Below are 16,899 nucleotides of genomic sequence, written 5' to 3'. Positions count from 1 at the left end.
TTCCAACTCCATCTACACGTTTGCTGACGATACGACCATTGTGGGCCGGATCTCGAATAACGACGAGTCAGAATACAGGAGGGAGATAGAGAACCTAGTGGAGTGGTGCAGCGACAACAATCTCTCCCTCAATGCCAGCAAAACTAAAGAGTTGGTCACTGACTTCAGGAAGCAAAGTACTGTACACACCCCTATCAGCATCAACGGGGCCGAGGTGGAGATGGTTAGCAGTTTCAAATTCCTAGGAGTGCACATCTCCAAAAATCTGTCCTGGTCCACCCACGTCGACGCTACCACCAAGAAAGCACAACAGCGCCTATACTTCCTCAGGAAACAAAGGAAATTTAGCGTGTCCATATGAACTCTTACCAACTTTTACAGGTGCACCATAGAAAGCATCCTATCTGGCTGCATCACAGCCTGGTATGGCAACTGCTCGGCCCAGGACCGCAAGAAACTTCAGAGAGTCGTGACCACCGCCCAGTCCATCACACAAATTAGCCTCTCATCCATTGACTCCATCTACACCTCCCACTGCCTAGGGAAAGTGGGCAGCATAATCAAAGACCCCTCCCACCCAGCCTACTCACTCTTCCAACTTCTTCCATCGGGCAGGAGATACAGGGGCGTCATTCTCCGACCCCCCGTCGGGTCGGAGAATGGCCGTTGGCCGCCGTGAATCCCACCCCCGCCCCCGCCGAAGTCTCCGGTACCGGAGATTGGGCGGGGGCGGGAATCGGGCCGCGCCGGTTGGCGGGACCCCCCGCTCAATTCTCCGGCCCAGATGGGCCGAAGTCCCGCCCAGAAATTGCCTGTCCCGCCGGCGTAAATCAAAGCTGGTATTTACCGGCGGGACCAGGCGGCGTGGGCGGGCTCCGGGGTCCTGTGGGGGGCGCGGGGCGATCTGACCTCGGGGGTGCCCCCACGGTGGCCTGGCCCGCGATCGGGGACCACCGATCCGCGGGCGGGCCTGTGCCGTGGGGGCACTCTTTCCCTTCCGCCTCCACCACGGTCTCCACCATGGCGGAGGCGGAAAAGACTCTCCCCACTGCGCATGCGCGGGAAACTGTTGGCGGCTGCTGACGCTCCCGCGCATGCGCCGCATTTCCGCGCCAGCTGGCGGGGCAACAAACGCCATTTCCGCCAGCTGGCGGGGCGGAAATCCCTCCGGCGTCGTCCTAGCCCCTCAATGTTGGGGCTCGGCCCCCAAAGATGCGGAGCATTCCGCACCTTTGGGCCGGCGCGATGCTCGTCTGATTGGCGCCGTTTTTGGCGCCAGTCGGCGGACATCGCGCCGTTGTGGGAGAATTTCGCCCCAGAAGTCTGAGAACATGCACAAACAGACTCAAAAACAGCATGTTCTCAACTCGATTCCTGAAAGACCATCTTATGGACTGACCTCATTAACACTACACCTCTGTATGCTTCATCCGATGCTGGTGTTTATGTCGTTACATTGTGTACCTTGTGTTGCCCTATTATGTATTTTCTTTCATTTCCTTTTCTTTTCATGTACTTAATGATCTGTTGAGCTGCTCGCAGAAAAATACTTTTCACTGTACCTCGGTACACGTGACAATAAACAAATCCAATCCAATAATGGCCAGTCTTAAGTGAGTGAAGGACTAATACAGATTCAACCAGTATATTGGGCCATAAACCCAGGTGTCTGTCGCACGAGGTGGAAAAACTTTGTAGTTAAAAATAGGATAGTCAAGGGAATTCGCGTAAAATCTACGGGTGGGAATTTAGTGAAAACCGGACCCCTACCCCGATCCCTTACCCATACCCACATGGCGAACCTTAAAAGGAAATAATTATGGCTAGTCATGCTGAATGGGAGGAAATGCTCAGTATGTATTTGAACCATAAATGGCCCTAATGGGTGCAGTAGGGTGATGCCCCGATACCGGAACTAGGATCCGAGGGAGAGAATTGTTCGATTTATGCCCATAAGGAAGTGGGTAAAAGGGCTCCCAAGCTTAGTAAGGTGATTGCGATCGCCAGTTGTCTCGAACAGCTCCGAGGTAGAGAAGCGGAGATTATCCGGGTTAAACGAGACAGAGAGTCCCAGGTAACCCAGCTGAAGCAGGATGTAATGAGTGCTGCCACGTGCACACAACAATTGTTCCAGGCTCAATGTGTTGGAACCTACCAAAAGGCACAGCGCGCTGTCAGTGAGAGAGAAGACCCGCTGCAACAGGTGGAGGAAGTTGAACGAAAAGGCAGCTACCTGCAGGCTGCAGCAAAAGTTCTGCACCAAGCAGGAAAATAAAATATTGCCCGCGCAGCAGACCACTGCCTGCGCAAGATTGAAGATTTAAAATCACAACTAGCCATAAAAAGGGTGTAATGCGTGTGGTGAATGTATTATGCCAATAATTCACCATTGTACTTGTATCTGTGCTATGCTGTTGCCCTTGTGGGCTTCTCCTATGGGTCATTGTATGGCATTATCCATAGGGGAACATGTTGGGGCATGTATGGGCTCTGCCCATGGCTCCTCCCCTTGAAGAGAGGTATAAAGAGCAGTCGACCTGTAGGCGGTTCTCAGTATTGGATCACTCGCAGGCAAGCTCTGTTTTAAGTTGATTAAAGCCACAGTTTACTTCTACTCATGTCTCGAGTGAATTGATGGTCGCATCAATCTGTGCATACACGACTGAAACCGGGGAACATCTGCCATCAGCCCCACTGTTAAGATTTAGGTTCCAGCCTGCCCAAGACCGGGAGTTTGGCATAACTGCACTTCTCCACTTGGGAACATAAGGGCGGATGAATTAGCCAAACAGGGTGTTTGGCAGGTTGAATTTTGGCAACGATAGTTACAGAGTGAATTGAAGCCAGACCAAAGGCGAAGACCGAAAACAAGCCCAGAGCAGTGACCAGGACCTGAAACAAATTCAGGAAGGAGCAAACCATGCCTCCTTTGGAAAATGGTGAGAGACGATATCAGTACAGGGCGGGCTTGGCCTTCGGGGCGGCCTTAAGGGACCACAACCAAATCATTTTCCAAAACCATGGGGCTGGATTCTCTGGTCGGCAATGCCGAAATCGCATTCGGCGAGTGGCCGGAGAATCAAAGTTCCCGACCAAATCGGGGGCGGCGCCACTTTCGTGAAGCTCCGCACCTTCCAAAGTGTACGCCGCGCGATGTATCGACGGCCTCGGGTAGATGCCTGAGGCCCGCTCCCCAGTGCTCTGACTCCGACCAGCTGAGTTCCCAACGGCGTCGGTCGCATGTGATCTTATCCATCGGGAACTCGGCGTGGTGGCAGCGCACTCAGTCCAGCGCCGCCACAGTTGGGGTGGGCCGATCTGCGGGCAGGGGGGTGACTTTATCAGGTGCTTGGGGCACTGTGGGGGGGGGGGGGATGGTCCGGGCCGCGCGAGCCGGCCGAAGGTGGGGATTATTTTGTGGGCTGGATCCGCGAGCGGCTGCTACCATGTTGCACGGTGCGGCCGCTGCTGTATCCATGCGCGGCCACGAACCCAGAAATTGTCCGGGCCGTATTGGCAGCTAGAGCCGGGCGCTCTACACTGCCGCCATGCGAGCCCCCGGCCAAGCGGAGGATCTGTGGCCGTTTTATGCCATTTTTCGGTTGTAAAACGCCTCCATTCCCAGGCCGACGTGGGGACATAGCCTCAGAATCGAAGGATCCAGCCCATGATGTCCAGGGCCATCAGGGGCAGGAACCACAAATGAAAGAATCAGAGGACTGTGCTGGTGGCCAAACCTGGAACAGGACGTGCGGCATTACGTCGATGATTGTATCATCCACACACAGAACAATCCTGATAAATATGCTCACAAAGGGGAACTGAGGCATACCCGCCCGGTGGAAAGTCCTTGGACGAACCTTCAGATTGATTATATCAGTCCCCTAAGGTGCGGGAGATTATAAGTACATCCTGGTCATTGTAGACATCTTCAGCAAGTGGGTTGGGGCTTTCCCGACCCGCACTAACACGACCAAAGTCACCGCTGACATCCTGGAGCAGCACATTTTCACTGGGTGGGGTCTCCAACCAAGGCACCCATTTCACAGCCCAGGTAATGCAGAGGGTAATGGAACTGTTTGGGGTAAAACAACGGTTCCACAGCACATAGCACCCCCAGTCCAGTGGGGTCATAGAAAGAATGAACAGCACCCTGAAAGATATGGGGTGGGTTTCTCCGTCCCGCCGGGCCACATTTCTGTTTCAGCCCACCGGCGGGATGCTCCATTATGCCGGCTGGTCAGTGGGGTTTCCCATTGTGGGGCAGCCCCACGCCGTCGGCAAATCCCCGGGCTGCCGGTAAAATGGGCTGCCGACGGCGGAGAATCCAGCCCATGATTCGGAAAACCGTTCAGCAAAATGACCATTCCTGGAATAAAGCCCTGCCCTACGTACTCATGATAGTACAGAATTCCGTATCTAGTTCCACCGGATACAGCCTCATATATTAATGACTGGACGACCCATGAGAGTGCTGCTAACTTTTGGTTGGTTCAATTGGCTGTTTTATAACCTTTGCTCTCGAGCCGTCAGGTATCTTTATGATACCGCCACGAGGTTCAGGTTCAAGTACTGATCAATAACTCAACACATCAATTAGTAAGATTCAAATCAAAACACATTTATTATACACAGTAAATCGCTACTCAAGCATAAACTCTACTTTCTAGGCTATTTCTACAACTAACAGGCCTATACTTAGCTTCGGACTGGCCCACCAGGTCAGGGGAACAAAGGGCCTTTCGTTCGGGTTCTGAAACTGCGGGATTCAAAGCTGGTATGGACTGGTAGCTAGGAGCGTCTATCTCGTAGCGATCGTTGACTTAAGACTTACTTCGTTGGAGCGGCAGCTGGACAGGTCACTCTCAAGGGTTGCTTCGCGTTGCTGAGTGACCCTGTCAAGAAGGACGATTTGAACTTGGGGGCTTTACTTTATAGTCCCCAGGGGCTTCCCGCCTTTCGGGGTGGACCCCGTATCTGATTTAAAGTGATTGGACTTTGTTTCTCCAATGCTGGAGCTGTTCCCTGATCGTTGCACGGTCTTTAAGTGTCTGTTAACCTCTTTTGTGTTGGCTCCTGCTGGCGCCGAGGAGTCTGGCTTGGCCTTGTTTACCTCAAATGTTTCGATTGTTCCCGGGGATCACTCATTACTATGTAGATGGCTGCTACATTACTATGCAGATGGCTGCTTGTATCGATGCTGTCTGGGCTTTTGCAGAGTCTAATACACAGTAAACCTGCACCTGTGAATTTTTGCCTGTGTTAGCTGAACTTCCCTTCAGCCTTTGCTGTTCTCCATTTTAAGTCGGGAAGTGGCCAACCCAGGTGGCTACACTCCCTCCTTGTTATCCTAACGCGAAGCGTGAAGAATCACATAACTGCGTTGTCTTCATTCCCTGACCCGGCGAGCACTCTTCTATGGCCTCTACACTGACCATAACTATGCAAGAAATTCTTAACTGACAATTCTAAGTGGCGCAATGTCAAAACAGGGACATGGATTACAAAATAAGAAAAACGGTACCTCTAACTGTCCTTTAATAAACTACACTCACTCAAACATTCAATCATACTAACTTCCTAAATAATACAAACAAAATCATAGCAGCATTATTCACATGTTTCCTGGCTTGGCAGTTAAGCTCAGGATTGTACAATCGCTCATGAAACACATTTCTTTATTCACAAAAAGAACACAAATGAATGTTCTTTATTATAGATCGCGGGGGTCGGGGGTCTGGTCATAACCGAAAATAGGGGATCTGATCCTATATACCGGGTTGCGAGCGCGGTAGGCTCTCCTTCTCCATTTTCTCAGACGCATAGTCTGCACGATGCAGCAGAGTATCGCCAATACCAATAGAGATTCTATCAAGTAGGACAGGGAGTACCAGGTTATAAACCTGTCACACCAAGATGGTGCGGTGTCGCTTGTGACTGGGCTCTGGGTACTATGGGGAAGTGAATCATTAACGGCTGGGGGAGGTGAGGTCAGGGGGTTCGCCTTCGCGCGCAACCAAATGTCCATTATAACGATGAACCACGCGGAGGATGTCCTCATGGTTCTTTTTCTTTCACTTCTCTTCTCTTCTCTTCTCCTGGCGCTTCTGGAGTTCTGTGTGATCAAGCATAGTGTCTGTTACTATCTTGGTTTAATATCTCGTATGATAGCCTGTCTGTCCTTTAGTGCCAATTACTCCCTTTATAATTGGTCACTCTGTGTGACTCCCTCATTTTTTTTTCAAAAACCGAATTTCAGGACAAGACACACTTACAAATACTGAACCAGTGCGAGCCGTCTCGCAGACTGTGCGATTTACCATCCAAATGTTTCAGGATGTAAATAGCATGTGGTTGGCAACCTGAGGGTCACCTGAAACAAAACAAAACTTTTTGAACCAAAAGTTTCCAAAATGAGGTGCGTATGGGCCGCGACGGATAAGAGTTGGATGGAGTCCCCGGGTAGGACAGCGACCAATGCCGTGTTTCCCCTACCCGAGCGTAGCTGACCAGAGGGGGGTTCCCAGGCAGGGCGGGTCCCAATGCCGTTTCTCCACTGCCTGAGCAACCGACAAGAACGGGCAAGAAATGTAGTCATCGTGGGGGGTTGCCGCATTGGTTCACCCTTCGAACCAGAAGGGCAGTTATGAATGGGGATCTGTGTATCTGTCGACAGACGAGTTCCTCTGAACAGGCATCTGGGACATTACCAAGTATCTGCGGGCAAGTTCTCAGAGGTTTCGGCCGAAAGGGCGTGGGGCTGACATACAACATTTAACAAACACTCCAAACAACATAAAACATGCTGCAGGTTCCATCAGAAAGGACACCGTTTTCTCCCAAGCGGTTCCTTTTTAAAACATCATCTGGACACCTCAGTTATCGGTTGCGAACAGGGTCGCAAAGGGGTTCTCGTTTTGGGAGTCGGACTCAAAGTCGTCATCTTCTCCCGGGTGCCAAACACTCGAATGTATCAGGGCGGATAGGGTGCTTGATGTGATTTTGGATCGCTCTCGTCATTCCGGATGAGTCTGTACGAATTATCTCGGTGCCAATAGGTGGTGTCTAGTTCTGTGGGGACGGAATTGGGGTCGTCATTGTAGGTTGGTGGTCGGTGGTGGGGTTTGTTTAGGAAAGTGATCGTGAAGGGATCACTCGAATCGTGGTCAGATTCGCTGGGTGTGGGTCCTGTTGCATGGGGATAGTAGGGAGGCGTGCTGTGGCTAGTGTCCGAGTCACAGTCGCTGTCTCTGCTGCTGCAGTCTGTGGGCGTTCCGGGACGGAGTCTATAGTTCGGGGGTGGAGTCGGGGTTGAGTCCGTGGCTGGGCTGGACATGTTGGGGGACGGTAGGGTTACGTTGGCTGTGGGTGGGGTGTGGTGTGCTGCGTCGAGCATGACGTGGTGTGCGTGGTTAGACTGTGTTCCATATGCCTTAAGCTGGTTGATATGGAACCACGCTGTCTTTCCATTGGGGTACTTTATTTTGTAGACGGAAGGGCTTACTTTGTCCGCAATGGAGTACGCACCCGAGTACTTTGGTGACAGGAATGTGCTGGGGTTGTATACGGAGAGCATGACTTGCTGTCCTACACTGAACTCAGTTGCATGCACTGTCTTATCGAAACAGGCCTTGCTCTGTTTCTTTCTTGTGCCCAATTTCACTGCGGCTGCTAGCTGAGCCGTTTTAACATTCGCCACTAATTGTTCCACAGCTTTCTCGTGTGTGAGGGCCGTCACTTCGGGGCTGGTCAAATCTAAACTTAATAAAAATTCTGTGCCTTTCATGGGGCGTCCGGTCATGAGGGTGTATGGGGTGTAACCTGTGGAAGATGAAACTGTATTTCGCAAAAACATCAGCGCAAAAGGGAGGACTGAGTCCCAAGTGGTGTTGTTTTGCTGGACCATTTTTCTGAGGGTGGATTTTAGGGTCCGATTCATGCGCTCCACGATACCACTCGACTGGGGGTGGTATGCTTTGTGGAATTTTTGGGTAATGCCAAATATCGAGAGGACGTTCTTCATGACACGTCCTGTAAAATGGGAACCTTGGTCAGATTCAATGCTGCGGGGGAGTCCCCATCTTGTAAAGATGTGGTGGGTCAAAATCTTGGCTGTGGTCTTTGCCGTGTTAGTTCTGGATGGGAATGCTTCCACCCATTTTGTAAACGTATCTATCACCACGAGTACATATTCATAACCATTCCTGCAAGGGGGCAATGGTCCTATATAATCAATCTGGAGGTTAGTCCAGGGGCCATTAACGGGTTGGGTGTGACTGAGTTGAGCCTTTTTGGCATATCTGTCCGGATTATTCTGGGCACAGTTAAGACAATTCTCAACGTAGTGAGTAACATCTTCTTTTAAACTCGGCCACCAGCAGAGCTGCCTGAGGTGGGCTGTAGTGGGATCGATTCCCTGATGTCCATGACTGTCATGGAACAAACAAATCAGTTGATTCCTGTCCTGTTCAGGAACCACATAAAGGGTGTCCTTTAACACCACACCGTCATGTGTGGTCAGTGTATTCTTAAACCTATCGTAGGGTGCAGGATAGTTTCTTTTTAAAATCTCCCTGAGATTGCTGTCCTGCTTCTGGGCCTGCACTAAATCCTCAATATTAGTCTGCGAGACCTGAACTGCACTCACTGGTGCGCTTTTGGGGGGTGTCCAAAAATATCCATGCCTGGAACCTGCTTTTGCCAATGCGTCGGCTTTTACATTTCCAGGGGGGGGGGAGGAACAATGGTGACTTCGAACTTTGACTATCCCAAAAGTCCTGTATTGTGCTCTCTCTAAAATGTGACGGAGTAATGGGGCTGAGGGGAGGGGTTTTCCGTCTGCGGAAACAAATCCTCTTGCTTTCCACAGGGGCAGGAATTCCGTAAGGCTGTTGCAGACATAGAGGCTGTCCGAGTATATGTCTGCTGGGCTGGGGAAGGAATCTGGGTGTTCCACTATCGTGAGGACGTTTTTCATGACACGTCCCGTAAAATGGGAACCTTGGTCGGATTCGATGCTGCGGGGGAGTCCCCATCTCGTAAAGATGTGGTGGGTTAAGATCTTGGCTGTGGTCTTTGCCATGTCCGTTCTGGATGGGAATGCTTCCACTCATTTTGTAAACGTATCTATCACCACGAGTACATACTTATAACCATTCCTGCAAGGGGGCAATGGTCCAATATAATCGATCTGGAGGTTAGTCCAGGGGCCATTAACGGGTCGGGTGTGACAAAGCTGAGCCTTTTTGGCATATCTGTCCGGATTGTTCTGGGCACAGATAAGGCAATTCTCAACGTAGTGAGTTACATCTTCTTTTAAACTTGGCCACCAACAGAGCTGCCTGAGGTGGGCTGTAGTGGGATCAATTCCCTGATGTCCATGACTGTCATGGAATAAACAAATCAGTTGATTCCTGTCCTGTTCAGGAACCACATAAAGGGTGTCTTTTAGGACCATACCATCATGTGTGGTCCATGTATTCTTAAACTTATCAAAAGGTGCTGGGGATCTTCCTTTCAAAATCTCCCTGAGATTGCTGTCCTGCTTCTGGGCCTGCACTAAATCCTCGATATTAGTCTACGAGACCTGAACTGCATTCACTGGTGCGGTCTCGGGGGGTGTCCAAAAATATCCGTGCCTGGAACCTGCTTTTGCCAATGCGTCGGCCTTTACACTTCCAGGGGGGTAGCAACGATGGTGACTACGAACTTTGACTATTCCAAAAGTCCTGTCCTGTGCTCTTTCTAAAATGTGACGGAGCAATGGGGCTGAGGGGAGGGGTGTTCCGTCTGCGGAAACAAATCCTTTTGCTTTCCACAGGGGTAGGAATTCCGTAAGGCTGTTGCAGACATAGAGGCTGTCCGAATATATGTCTGCTGGGCTGGGGAAGGAATCTGGGTGTTCCACTATGTATGCAATGGCCGCAAGTTCTGCTGCCTGCGTGCCTCAGTGTCCTGGAAGTTTTATTGCTATTTCTTCTAGGGCGCGTCCCTGCGCGTCCTCGACGTAAATGCCGCATCCTGTTATGTGCTTCCCTTCTAATACTGTGGAAGAACCATCCACATATATCCTAATGGGTTCGCATGTGTCTGTGTGCTTGGGGCTCTGGGTTGGATTACCTATCTTTCTGGGGGGGGTTTTTGCAATAAAGGGGCCTGTGTTGTGGTGCGGTGAGATAATGTCACATTCATGGGGGGTTCCGGGGTACTGTCGGTTATCGGCTAAAAAAGTGTGGGTCTTTGTCCTTTTAACAGTGATGTCCCGTCCCTGCAAAAGAAGGGTCCATCTGTCTGCTCTTATTTGACTAACTGTACCGTCCTTGAGTCGTCCGTCCAGTAAAAGTTGGGTGGGGGTGTGTTCCGTCAGGATTGTGATGGGGTTTAGTCCGGTTATGTACGAAAAATATTGTACTGCCCAAAAAACTGCGAGCAGGTGCCTTTCGCAGGCTGAAAATCCCTGCTCCACAGCATCTAAAACTCTGGAGGCTTAAGCCACGGGCCTTAACTGTTCGTGCCGTTCCTGGAGGAGCACGGCCGAAAGGGTGCGGTCTGTGCTTGCTACCTCTATTGCATAGGGGGAAAGCGGGTCTGGACCTTGTAGTGCGGGGGCTGCACTGAGTGCTCTTTTCAACGAGTCCACAGCATCTGTATGCTGCGGAAGCCATTCCCAGGGGGCTCCTTTCTTTAGGAGGTCTGAGAGGGGTGCTGCCTTGCTGGCGAAACCGTGAACGTGGTTTCGGCAATAGCCAACCAGTCCTAAAAATGACCGGAGGGCTGAAACGTTCTGGGGAAAGGGCAATTTAGCAATCGAGTCAATACTTTTATGCTCGATCTCGCGTTGTGTGATAATTGTACCCAAATATATCACTTTGTTTTCCAAAATCTGGGCCTTTTTGGGGTTAACTTTACATCCAATTTTCTGTAGGAGTTCCAGGAGTTCAGACAGAAGCTCGATGTGCTCTTCCTTGGTGTCTGTCTGCAGTAATAGGTCGTCCACAGACTGGACCAGACATTCGGAGCGAGAAAATTTTGATAATCCATTTGCCAGCTGTCGGTGGAAAATGGAGGGGGAGTTGTGGAAGCCTTGTGGCAGGCATGTCCACGTGTACTGCTGATTTTTAAAGATGAAGGCAAATTTGTACTGGCACGCCTTTGCCAATGGAATGGACCAGAATCCATTACTGATATCCAAAACCGTAAAGAATTGTGAGTTGAGTCCCTGCTTGAGCATGGTCTCGGGACTTGCTGCTACTGTGGGGGCTGCTGCGGGGGTGATTTTGTTGAGTTCCCGGTAATCGATGGTCAGTCGCCATGATCCATCGGGCTTTCTCACTGGCCAAATCGGGGCATTATTAGTGGAGGCTACTGATCTAAGTACGCCCTGCTCTAATAAGCTGTCGATTACCTTTGAGATTTCTCCCTCTGCCTCTTGGGGAAATCCATATTGCTTTGGGAGTCTAGGGTCAGGTCCTGTGATTTGTACTGAACCAGTCATCCGGCCACAGTCGTGTTTGTGGGTCACTAATGCTGTCCTGTGCTTCTGTAAAACTGCCCTAACCTGCTTGTCCGTGCTAATCGTAGTCGGGGCAAACCAAAACTCGCCGACTGCGCTAATCTTGTTTGCATATTCTCCTACGGTGAGCGTTGCGGGGGCTCTTGCGGATTTTGCCATTCTCCAGACACATTGGTTGACTGGATCGAAGGACAGGTTGTGGCAATTCATAAAATCTATGCCTAAAATGTGTTCTGCTGTGTGGGGTAGATCGACTAAGACTATGGGGTGCTTGGTGGTGATGTTGCCGATTTGAATGGGTGCAGGGGCTGTGATGTGTCCCTGCTGTGAGTGGCCTGTAAAGCCGCTGAGGGTGATAGTGGCTGTAGTGGGCCACGTGTCCTTTTGAAACATGGTGGAGGAATTTATGGTGGTGCGGGGCCCTCCTGTGTCCCAGAGAAATTCGATGGGCTGTCCCCGTATCTTTGCTGCAACTACTGGTCGGCCGGACCTATCTCAAAGGGTGTCGCAGACCCAACTGGGGGAGCCCGAACACCGTCAGTCCGTTCCGTTCAGGTCCGTCGGATCTGAACGGGTGCTAACGCTATGTCTGTGCTCTCTCCTATTCTTATTCAGAGTGCCTGCCTGCTGGGCTCTCTGTGGCTTTCCTGGGGCATTGCATTCTCTTGCAAAGTGTCCTAAATGGCCACAGTTGTAACACTCCTGTGGTTTCTGTGGGGGCTGTTCCTGCCTTCATTTACCCATGCGGGGTTCTGGTGTGCCGTAACTGTGTGTATGCCTGCTTCTGCCTGCTGTTCTTCGGGATTTTTATTCGTGGGTTTGCTTTGAACAGATTGCTCCCAGGCGCGGGACAATCTTTTTACAACCCATTTTTCATTCTGAGCCTCCTCTGAGGGATCATAATTCGCACAGGCTTTTTGTCCTGTTTCTGTGGCATGGGAGATAAGGGTGCTGGTCCATTTGGCCATGTTGTCTGGGGACAAATGGGCGCGGTCTAAGTTTCCGAACACTGCTGCGAAATGGATCCACAAGCGTCCAGCAAACGCTGTGGGGTGCTCAGCTTTCTTTTGCCTGCACTTATTGAGGCCATCTACGGGGTCACCCCTGTTATACCCGATCTCGTCTAGGATCGCGGTATGCATTTCTGCAAGGGTGCCTTCTCCTACATTCTGTGGGTCAGGAAGGGATGCTACGACCGAAGGGTCTGGACTCAAAACTGTGAGCTTTACTTGCTCTCGCTCATCTAGGCCGTACATGGTAGCCTGCTGCTTTACTCTGGCAAAGAAGTGGTGGGGGTCTGAGGTAGGGAGGAACGGTTTGATTTTATTGCACGCGTCCCGTAATTGGGTCACTGTTAAGGGGGTGGTGTACAGAAATTCCGTGTCGTCCGATGTGGCTGTGCGGTGGGTGGTGACTGGGTTCATTGGAGCCTGAACTATCTGCTCTGTGGGGGGTTGGGGCACTTTTCTCTTCTGGGGCTTTCCCTGCGCACATGTTCCCTGAACATATCTCTGCGCTGTCTCACTGTAGCGCACAAAGACTCCGTGAGACGAATAGAGTGAAGTCGATGAGGCTTTATTAAGCGTGTCTGTTCCCCCGCAGCTCGATAGAAAACTGGCCTGCGGGGGAAGACTCCGGCTTCTTATACTCCGCCTTCAGGGCGGAGCTTGAGGTCAACGGCCAACCAGGACCCGGGATCTGTCAGCCAATGACATTAGGGCTTCCAGTCCCACATGACCCCCAATACATACTACCACACTCACTCAATTCTTCCCAGTCAGGGCCGTCTTCCTCATCTAGCTGTGATCCAAAGGTTTCCTGGAATCCTTTTTGAACTGAAAGCAGAGATTGCAGTTCTGCAATCTGCTTCCGGCACTTTGCGTGGTCTAATGAGCTTTGTCTTTGCTCCATGGTGGCAGCATGGAGTGCTCGTAACGCTGCCTTCAGCTCACTACACCGCCTCTGCAATGCTTCTACCAGCTTCTCGGTTTCCTCTCATACCAGGACTGCACGTTGCGGATCCTGATAGGCCTTTTCGTACTGGCATTGGAAGCTGCTTAAGTGCGCCAGACAAGACTGGTGTGCCCTCTTGGCATCATCCACCTATCCGTCTTTTGCTGCCAACTTCCTCCTTAACTCTGCGTCCTCTTTCTCTACCTCACTGACATCGACCTTGCTCATTCGATGTATGCTTTCTATCTCTTTCTGGAGCGTCCTAACGACCTCCTCTGTGCCTCGCAATTGTGCCAAACAGGACACGATTGCCATCAGCTTGCGAGCTTTCCCCAAGCTCTTTTTGTGAATCTCGCTCAGGTTCTCCCATCAAGTATGTCCTATACTCCCGGGACCTGTTTCCTCATTTTCACAGAATTCGCTCCAAAGGGGCCATCCTTTCCCTTTGAGGTACTTTCTGATTTCCTCTTCCCAAACGGGACACTGTCCTACTCGAATGCTGCTGGTCGCTGCGACCACAAATTCTTCGGGGTTCATGAGGCGTTGCATTGCCTGCATTGCCATCTTTCTTATCTGAATGCTTTCTTAAATTTGTAACGAGGGGTACTCAGGCGGTGCTGTAATTACGGGTACGGCTTTCGCTAATTTCCGAAATACAAAATCCCGACATTTTTATCGCAACAAAAAATCTATCAGTTTACCTTATAGCCCTGTTAGTTACGCATGCATTTAACACACTTCCAAATTATGAGGATTGATCAAAACTGTTGGAACACTTGTGGTTTTTCTGTTCCCAATTGGATTTCTAATTCAAATTATTGGGTTCTCCCGTAGTGGTCAAGCCACTTCTAGATCGGGTCCTGTCAGGATGTCGCCAGTAATATGTTGCTAACTTTTGGTTGGTTCAATTGGCTCTGTTTTATAACCCTTTGCTCTAGAGTCGCCAGGTATCTTTATGATACCGCCACAAGGTTCAAGTAATGATCAATAACTCAACACACCATTATTTATACACAGTAAATCGCTACTCATGCATAAACCCTACTTTCTAGGCTATTTCTACAACTAACAGGCCTATACTTAGCTCCGGACTGGCCTACCAGGTCAGGGGAACAAATGGCCTTTCGTTCGGGTTCTGAAACTGCGGGGTTCAAAGCTGGTATGGACTGGTAGCTAGGAGCGTCTATCTCGTAGCGAGCGTTGACTTCAGACTTACTTCGTTGGAGCGGCAGCTGGACAGGTCACTCTCAAGGATTGCTTTGCGTTGCTGAGTGATCCTGTCAAGAAGGACGATTTGAACTTAGGGGCATTACTTTATAGTCCCCAGGGACTTCCCGCCTTTCGGGGCAGACCCCGTACCTGGTTTCAAGTGGTTAGACTTCGTTCCAATCGCTTGGTTCGATTTCTCCAATGCTAGAGCGGTTCCCTGATCGATGGGCGGTCTTTAAGTGTCCGTTAACCTCTTTTGTGTTGGCTCCTGCTGGCGCCGGGGAGTCTGGCTTGGCCTTGTTTACCTCAAATGTTTCAATTGTTCCCGGGGATCGCTCATTCCTATGTAGATGGCTGCTACATTACTATGCAGATGGCTGCTTGTATCAATGCTGTCTGGGCTTTTGCAGAGTCTAATACACAGTAAACATGCACCGTACCAGCCTCCCCGAACAGGCGCCGGAATGTGGCGACTAGGGGCTTTTCACAGTAACTTCATTTGAAGCCTACTTGTGACAATAAGCAATTTTCATTTCATTTCATTTCACCTGCTAGTTTTTGCCTGTGTTGGCTGAATTTCCCTTCAGCCTTTGCTGTACTCCATTTTAAGTCGGGAAGTGGCCAGCCCAGGTGGCTCAAGAGGAATACAGCCCCTACTTGTGTTAGATCTATCCAGGCCCGATAATCTGTATACAGATCTGTACAGATGGTGAGGTACACTGGCTGTGAAGAGATGGCAGGGTACACTGGCCATGTACAGATGGTGGGGTACACTATCTATGTACGGATGGTGGGGTACACTGGCCATGTACAGATGGTGGGGTACACTGGCTGTGTACAGATGGTGGGGTACACTGGCTGTGTACAGATGGTGGGGTACACTGGCTGTGTACAGATGGTGGGGTACACTGGCTGTGTATAGATGGTGGGGTACACTGGCCATGTACAGATGGTGGGGTACACTGGCTGTGTACAGATGGTGGGGTACACTATCTATGTACGGATGGTGGGGTACACTGGCTGTGTACAGATGGTGGCGTACACTGGCCATGTACAGATGGTGGGGTACACTGGCCATGTACAGATGGTGGGGTACACTGGCTGTGTACAGATGGTGGGGTACACTATCTGTATGGATGGTGGGGTACACTGGCTGTGTACAGATGGTGGGGTACACTGGCTATGTACAGATAGATGGTGGGGTACACTGGCCATGTACAGATGGTGGGGTACACTGACCATGTACAGATTTGGGGTACATTTTCTTTGTAAAGATGGGGTACACTGGCCCTGTACAGATGGTGGGGTACACTGGCCATGTACAGATGGTGGGGTACACTGGCTGTGTACAGATGGTGGGGTACACTGGCCATGTACAGATGGTGGGGTACACTGGCTGTGTACAGATGGTGGGGTACACTGGCTGTGTACAGATGGTGGGGTACACTGGCTGTGTACAGATGGTGGGGTACACTGACCATGTACAGATTTGGGGTACATTTTCTGTGTAAAGATGATGGGGTATACTGGCCCTGTACAGATGATTGGATACACTGGCCGTGTACAGATGGTGGGGTACACTGGTGGTGTACAGATGGTGAGGTACACTGGCTATGTACAAATGTTGGGCTATACTGATCATGTACAGGTGGTGGGGTCTTTTGGCTGAGTAAAGATGGTGGAGTTAACTGGCTGGGTACAGATGTTGGAATGCATTCGCTGTGTATAGATGGTGGGATACAGTGGCTGTGTACAGATGGTGGGATACTCTGAGACCAATAGCTTATAGTTCCGATAATCCTCAAATGATATTTCATCCTAACACAATGATATGTTTAAACATCACAGGTAGCTACAAAGTACCTTTATTCAGGTCCATGTTTAACCAAATATGAACCACAAATTCAAATACTATCCACAGTTTGCACGTGCATAGTCATGTTACGTTGTACCCATCTTAATAGAGTTTGTAGCCATCTTCAAAAAGTATGATCTACATTCTATAATATCCAATTTCCCCATGCTTGTACTGAGTGTGATAGCAGGAACAGACACTCCAAAGGCAAAGTTGCTCAAATCTTGACGTAGTGAGGGCAAGAATGCGAGCGATAGTCAACACTGAGGTGGACTGCAACAAATTACAGGAGGACATTATTTTTGGGGGTAATATTTTTATTGGAATTTTAGCACTTTCTATCACAATTTGCAGAGCAATATAAAAACAA

This window comes from Scyliorhinus torazame, chromosome 10 (assembly GCF_047496885.1).
Source record: "Scyliorhinus torazame isolate Kashiwa2021f chromosome 10, sScyTor2.1, whole genome shotgun sequence".
Classification (NCBI taxonomy): domain Eukaryota; kingdom Metazoa; phylum Chordata; class Chondrichthyes; order Carcharhiniformes; family Scyliorhinidae; genus Scyliorhinus; species Scyliorhinus torazame.
This window is presented reverse-complemented; position numbering follows the sequence as displayed.